The following is an 8,150-nucleotide window of genomic DNA, read 5'->3' on the forward strand; positions in this document are numbered from 1 at the left end:
GTCTTGATTAATGTGCACAAAATGTTAAAGATCGCCTATGTAAATCAAAGGTATGTTTGTGCTTCTGCAAAGTATGATTCACGCTGAATTTTTTTTCTTTTGATGGACTGGAAAAACTGGGACATTGGCTTTGAAAGTCCTTAAAAAGTGCTTGAACTTGGTCATTAAAAAGTCCAAACCTTGTACAATGAGCCCTCGTTTTAGGCGGGGGTTGTATACCAAAAATAGCTCATAATAAGGGAAATCCATAAAGTAGAACTTTTTATTTCTGTTACAATTATTCATTTAAATACAATAAACTCCCAAAATACTACATCCACCCTGCCTCAAGACCTCCACCATCATCCCCATCGCAAAGACGTCTTCAGGTAGAGCGCTCGTCTTGGGATCAAGAGATCGCAAGTTCGAATCCCGGCTCCTCCGTGTTACATGTCGAACTGTCCTTGGGTAAGACACTGAACCCCTAATGCCCCCAATAAGCAGGTTAGTGCCTTACATGGCTGCACGGCCACTATTGGGAAATGTGAAGCACACTGTAAAGCGCTTTGGGAAGTCTTGACTTGAAAAGCGCTATATAAATGCAGATCATTTCATTTCATTTAATCAGTGGTCGGCCTAAATGACGCACTGTCACACTTACGCCTGTGATCATGGCGTGCTTTGAGATGTTGGTGTTTCAACACATCAAAGGCTCCCTACCCCCTTCACTGGACCCTCATCAGTTTGCCTACAAAACCTCTCCACTGACGATGTGATAAGCAACTCTAAATGCCACGCTGAGACACTTGGAGAAACGCGGGAGCCATGTCCTGGATTTCAGCTCTGTTCAAAACCATCATCCCAGAAATCCTGGTAAAGAAATCTCCCAACTGGGCCTCTCCTTTTCCTCCTTCCGCTTGATTGACTTCCTCTCCAACCGGTGAAACTCGGCCGCCACGTTGCTTCCACCCTGAAGCTGAGCATCAGATCCCCCCAAGGATTCGCGCTGAGGCCTCTACTGTCCACCTCGAACTGCTCACCAACCCACCCCACCCGAAGAATTATTTTCATAGCATGTCCGAAATTAAATATTTGTTGCCCCTGCACCAAAACAGTCAATTGTGAAATAGTTTTTTGGTTTACTTCACGGCAACCCAAAGGTGCTTTGTTCTTCTGAAGAAACAAAACCCAATACGTGCTCTCCCAAGCCCCCATAATGGGGTTTTCCTTAAATTTACCCCTGAATGGTTGTTTTTTTTTAACGTCTTAAGAAAGGAAACTTTCACTTTTCAATCAAAGATAAGGCTTCTGGAAAAAAACTTGGTGTTTTAAACGAATTTTCAATGTCTCTTTAGACAGTTTTTGTTGGTTTGATTGTGACTAAGTTTTGAGATGGTCACTAATCAGCTAATTTGTGAGAAAACAAAGTTCAAGAGGGTTTTAGGCCTTCATTTAGTGAAGATGTTAGTAAAACTTGTAGACAATGAAACTATTCAGCATGTAATGATATTGAACTAAGCATTACATCAGTCCAGATATTTAAAAAATAAATGCTGTTGTGTTTATCCAGTTAAATTTCACCCCAAATGGTCTAAGTCTTTAAAAGTTTTATTTCGAAGTTCACTTTTCCATCAAAAAATACTTCTTTGAGAAGAAACTTGGCTTCTTTTTGGCTTCACGAACACCACAAAATCCAACTGATTCATACTTGACTTGAGCAGGGCAAGCACTCATAATACAGTGTTTTGAGGGTATAGTAATATGGGTGAGAGGGTATAATAGTGTGTGTATAAGAGTTTAGCAGTATAAATGAGAGTGTATGGTAGTGTTTGTGCATGGTATATGCCTATGGTACGACAGTATAGCTGTGCCTGTATGAGAGTATGATGTTATATGTGAGAGAAAGTGTGATTTGCTTGGCAAACGGCCTCTCATAGTATCATGTCCTACATTGAAACCAGCCGCTATTATGACGGCGAGGTGAAAAGTTAGCGGCGGCTTGGCCTGGCCCGGCCCCGGCTACACAATGAAGACATCCTTGGAGATGCTCTTTGTTTACCGTCAGGTTGTCAGGGAGTCCTCCCAAGTCAGGCAATAAGGAAAGGGATTATTTGCTTTGGCAGTGGAAAAAGGATCTAATCAGATAACTGTGACATGTGAAAACACAGGAATTCAATTCTCGCCGTATCTGCGTCAGTTTCTGCTCACCTTTCCCCTTGTGACATTTAGACACTGTTTTTAAGGTTCTGAAGAGTCAGAGTCGGTCAAGCCTGTTCACGTCCGAGTTTTGTATATTTTCATTTGAGAAAAAAACTGCACTGTAATTTGTAGAAAAATAGCCATGATATAATGAAGGGACAGTGTGCATTATTTAGCACTTCCTGGTAATAGAAAAAAAAACAATATTCATTTAAATTATAGGCAAAAATAATTAAACTATAATGTAAGCATGCAGTTTTAAAAATGCTGGTCTCTTGAGAAATTCGCACATCTTTCAAATAAGGTGATACTCATCTCTAGGGACCTCACATGATTGGTCGCCATCTTGTTTTCAAGGCAACCCTCTAAACCTGTGTTTTTTTCCACATGATTTTTATTATTTTTTTCACCCCAAAATTAAAATTGGAAAAAAATTAGAACTTAGTTTAAAAATATTGAAAGCTAATTTGGTTATCAATATCGAATGGCTCACTGATCCCTTGATCGCTAAGGTTGTAGCAGAGGTGAGTAGAGTAGCCAACAATTTTACTCAAGTAAAAGTACTGTTGCTTCAGAATGATATTCCTCAAGTAGAAGTAAAACTAGTCATCCAAATACTTGAGTAAAAGTAAAAAAGTACTTGGTGAAAAAATTACTCAAGTACTAATCAACTGTAGTGACCAATCAGATCGTCGAATTATTTAAGTCCATCCATCCAGCAAAAAATACATCTAATTTCATCTCATCTCATCTCATTAGCCGTACCGCTTATCCTCATTAGGGTCGCGGGGGGGCTGGAGCCCATCCCAGCCATCTCCGGGCAGTGGGCAGGGGACACCCTGAACTGGTTGCCAGCCAATCGCAGGGCACACAGGGACAGACAACTCATTCGCTCATTCACACCTATGGACAATCAAATACAGTGTTTTGCTTTTAGTAGACAATTATTTAATTTTTTAATGTCAATTTAAATTATGGTCACTGATGACAATCATTCTCAGGGGACTTCTTGTTGTACAGTACTCTGAAATTTCCAGGTTGCCGTGTGCTCAATATACATAGAAATAAAAACAGATACAGTGCCTTGCAAAAGTATTACCTTTTAATGGTATTTTTTCCGGAAAGGACTTTCTTCTTGCCACTCTTCCATAAAGGGTAGATTTATGCAGAGTACGACTAATAGTTCAATAATGCACAGATTGTCCCACCTCAGTTGTGTATGCCTGCAGGTCATTCAATGTGATCGTGGGTCTCTTGGTTGCCTCTCTGATTAGTTCAAATCTAGTTTGGGCTGGAAATTTAGAGGGACAGCCAGGACTTGGTAAGTTTGCAGTGATTTTATGCACCCTCTTTTTTTAAATTATTGCTCGCACAGTGCTTTGGGACATGTGTAAATGTTGCAAAATACTTTCGCAAGGCACTGTAGGTGAGTTAGTCACCCCGGGCGGCCAAATCATCATGTCTAATAGCCGCAACTTGAAATAAAATACTGCTGGAGATGATCCAGGAAAGGTGAAGATAAAATAGCACCAAACGTTCACGATATAATCCAAGCCTTCACGCTTTTGGATTTTCCACATTCTCTGAATGAAAAATTCACGTGGAGGACATGACACTAAGCGATGCATCTCAGCCCGCATTGTGAGCTTAACTCCGTGACGCGCCCGGTGAGTGACAAAGCGACAGAGGTTGATTATCTTTACAGATGGAAAGTTTCAAGGGTGTGAATATTTTAGCGTGGGATGTTTTAGTGCGGGGATATCCGATAGCGCCAGATGTCTATATATAGGACGTGGTGTCCATGAATACGTTATTGGCGTGTGACTAAAACAAACGAGTGGGTGTAATGTTGTTGTATTTCTTTGGGAACAATCCCTGAGGCTCTATTTAGGAAGACAGGAAGGTATTTCACCTGGGCACCACTTCATGTGGTGTGTCCTGTGAAAATAAGCTAAAATTTCATAAAAATAAGAAAAATCACATGCATTACAAGTAAAATTGTCCTGTCTAGCATAATAAATTAAGAAGTTGGGAAAAATATTAAACTTAATAATTGACCAAATGAAGCTACTATCAGCTAGCTAAGATAAATGTCCTTATTTTAGGTTTAAATAATCCTAATTTATGATAAAACAAGTTCATATATCTTAAAAACCCAAAATATTATATTTATCACCAGTAAAATAATAAAAAATATGCTTATTAAAGATATGCTAACTAGGATTTTTTTTCTTATTTTAGTTATAAATAACCTGGGCAGAAAACAATTTAAGATATCTTAAAATCATAATAAAACAAACTATAATTGACCTAAATATTCAACCGAATAGGTAAAATGTTGTTTTCTTATGAGCTATTGAGGGTTTTTATGTAAAAACTCCACTTTTGATCCCAAAATTGTGAAATGTGTTGCATCACAACCGCGACTCTAAAAAACAAGTGGTACACAAAAAAGACAAATAATAATACAGACCAGCGTCTGTACTTATGAACGAGATCTTCGTAAGTTGAATTTGTTCATAAGTTGCTTCCGTGCTATATTTTGTATGTCTAAGGTTTATATAGGCAGCAGGGCGGCGCAGTGGTTAGCGCGTGTGCGGCACAGTTCTGAGATCGTGGGAACCTCCTGAGTGGGTTCAAATCCAGCTCCCGGCCTTACTGTGCGGAGTTTGTATGTTCTCCCCGTGCTTGCGTGGGTTTCCTCTGGGCACTCCGGTTTCCTCCCACATTCCAAAGACATACATTTCAGGTGAATTGGCCGGTCCAAATTGTGAGTTGAGCGAGTGAGTTGTCTGTCCCCGTGTGCCCTGCGATTGACTGGCAACCAGTCCAGGGTGTCCCCTGCCCACTGCCCGATGATTGCTGGGATGGGCTCCAGCATCCCCGCGACCCTACTGAGGATAAGCGGTGCAGCTGATGATGAGGTTTATATAAGTATGTTTAGGGCTTGTATAAGTTACTTGTTAATAGTATGCTCTAAAAAGATAAATAAAGTTGAGTTTAACCTATTTCTGGAAGCTTCAAGAGTTGGGCGGCTTCCTCCTCCGTGGTCAAAAGTGGCCGAAGAAAAGCGTTCCGACCATTTTCTCAACTGCATCAAGCTTTCTTATTCCACTTTCATTTCAAAAGAAACGACTCGCCTCTTCTTTACACTTTACACCAACCATATTGAATGGATACACGAGATATCAAACAATAAAAATGTCAAAGTTCTTAGCGCGCTGGAGATACAGTATAGAATGTTTACACATGAAGTAGGGGGGAGGAAGCCAGATTTTTTCTTCGGGGTGCCACACGCCGGTAGCGGCGGAAAAAACACTACAGTAATGTTTTGAACTCAAAAAAGGTGCACACAATACAAAATCTAACTTACAGCAATGTCCGGATATTTTTTGACATCCCGAAAAAAAATGATCGTATCTGCCGTTTTTCGTAAGTCGAATGGACATAGATAAGGAAGAGTGTCTGTATTCTCCATTTGCCCCATAAAACAAAGTATACCTTTAATGTGGTCCTTTTATTCCCGAGTTAAATTAAAAAAACATCAAAACATCTTAAGTCACTCTAAACTTTATTTGAATATGTAAATAAAATTTCTAAGTTGTAATGACCCCTTTTGCAAGCTCTTCAGCTTCACATATCTCGAAAAGATAATGCTTTTTTTGTGTACGCATCTGAGTTCTTATAAGTGGAAGGAGTTTGCCAGTGAATTTAATCGAAAATAACTGCAAACGGTATGAATTTTGGTTTCGGTATCACTCATCTATCACTCATGTCCTCGGGGGGTGAACCTTGTATACGAAACTCAAAGAGTGCCAAACAAATGGGAAAACCACTTTCACATCGCTAGAAGTCATCTTTTTAATAGCAAACAAAATTATGGGCTAGCTAATCACTTGGGGTTTACCGTAAATTCCCGTCTACAGAGCGCACCGGATTAAAAGCCGCATGAACAAACTTAAGAGAGAAATTCGAGGTTGGTTTTGTACAAGCCGAAATGGGTTTTATCCCGCAAGCTTAAACAGCCTTAACCCTTGGGTGCATGAGTGGCGTCTGGGTTTTTATTCTTCAAAATCTTGCAAATTAAAAAATGTTATTATGTTCCAGGTATTCCTGAAAAAAACATGTTTATGACATGATGCCCTTGGTATTTTTATTGTTTAACCACTTATTTTCCACCACCACTCATGGATGAGTGTATGTACTGGTAGGTCATGCATCCATCCATCCACCCATCCATCCATTATTTACACTGCTTATTCTCAGTCGGGTCCCAGGGGTGCTGGAGCCCATTCCAGCCATCTTCGGGCAGTGGGCAGGGGACACCCTGGACTGGTTGCTAGCCAGTCACAGGGCACAGAGAAAGACAACTCCCCTTCTCATTCACACCTCGGGACAATTTTGACAGGCCAATTACATGAAATGCACATTTTTGGAATGTGGGAGGAAACCGGAGTGCCCGGAAGAAACTCACGCAAGCAGATGTAGTTATGTACTTACCATATTTTTGGCTCTATAAAAGGGCACTAGATTATAATGTGTAATTTTGAATCCGGCAAATTTGGGGTTTTGGGTGGGTGTTATAACCCAGAAAAAACTTTTTTGATTGACATTGTTATACAATATTTGTCCTACATTTCCCGCTTTTGGAGTTTTACTTTATAACCTTATCTTCTCTGTTCCTTTATCTTCTTGGTTTTTTACCTCACTGTGAATGTGTGAAACTGGAGTGTCATGCCCAATTTCGTTGTCACAATATGTTAACCCATTTTGTAACAATGACAATAAAGGTATATTCTATTCTATTCTACTCTGAAACAGTTGCTTCCGTTACAGAAGTATAATTTTTATACTGTTAAGGGCCCGGTCACACAGCCGTTTGCGTCTGTATCGCGGGTAAAATTTTGCGATTTTTTTTTTTTGCCCGTGGTTGCCCGCGATGGAAAATGCGCAAAATTGGCCAACCCGCTGTTTATCGGTGGTATGCCCGCAAAACCGACGCCGGCGACTGTTCCGCTTCCTCATCGCGTCATTTCCGCGTCCTTTCCGCGTGTGGACCACGGGTATAAACGCTGCCGAGCCGGGCTGTAGAAATCATAACCGCTCAAGACACAGTCCGTGAAGATCAAGATTTCAAGCTATGGTACCGAAGAAGCCAATATGTTATTATTGTAATAGTTTTTCATTTTTATTTTATTATCTTGTTATGAAATGAAAAGAAATGTCAAGAAATAAAAATGGATTAAGACGAGGTCACTACGGTGACGGGGATCCATGTTCACCCCTTGACGTCTCGAGCACAACTGACGTGTGCTCGGCAAATCGCGCTGTATATACGCGGAGAAAGGCGTTTGACCGTCACACACGTTACACACGCTTATTCACGTGATAACACCGCGATACAGGCGCAGAACAAACGTGCTATGACCGTGCTCCACCCGCGATTACCCACTAAAATTTCGCGTCCTACCCGCGTGTAACCACGCCCTGGCCGCGGCCGTAGCACGTCGTTCCGTGTCTGTACCGCGTCATTACCTCGTGTGTACCACGTGTGCCGCCCGCGGTTAACACGTGGTCTAAAGGGGGCGGCAGTAACTCAGGAGGTAGAGCGCTCGTCTTGGGATCAAGGGATCCCAGTTCGAATCCCGGCTAGTCCGTGTTAGATGTCGAAGTGTCCTTGGGTAAGACACTGAACCCCTAATACCCCCAATAAGCAGGTTAGCGCCTTACATGGCTGCAAGGCCGCTATTGGGAAATGTGGAGCACATTGTAAAGCGCTTTGGGAAGTCATTGACTTGAAAAGTGCTATATAAATGCAGATCATTTCATTTCATTTCATAAAGTTTTGAGCAGCGCAAAACTTGTTCGCGCGGCCAACCGCGTGTGAATTTCCGACCGCGTGTAAAGCACTGCTGTATCTCGTCTGTATGGCGATCTCAAAGCGTCCAACAGCGTCTGCTTCACAGGCAGAA

Source organism: Urocampus carinirostris, chromosome 5 (genome assembly GCF_059441175.1).
Source record: "Urocampus carinirostris isolate Australia breed hairy pipefish chromosome 5, RoL_Ucar_1.0, whole genome shotgun sequence".
In the NCBI taxonomy this organism is placed as follows: Eukaryota; Metazoa; Chordata; class Actinopteri; order Syngnathiformes; family Syngnathidae; genus Urocampus; species Urocampus carinirostris.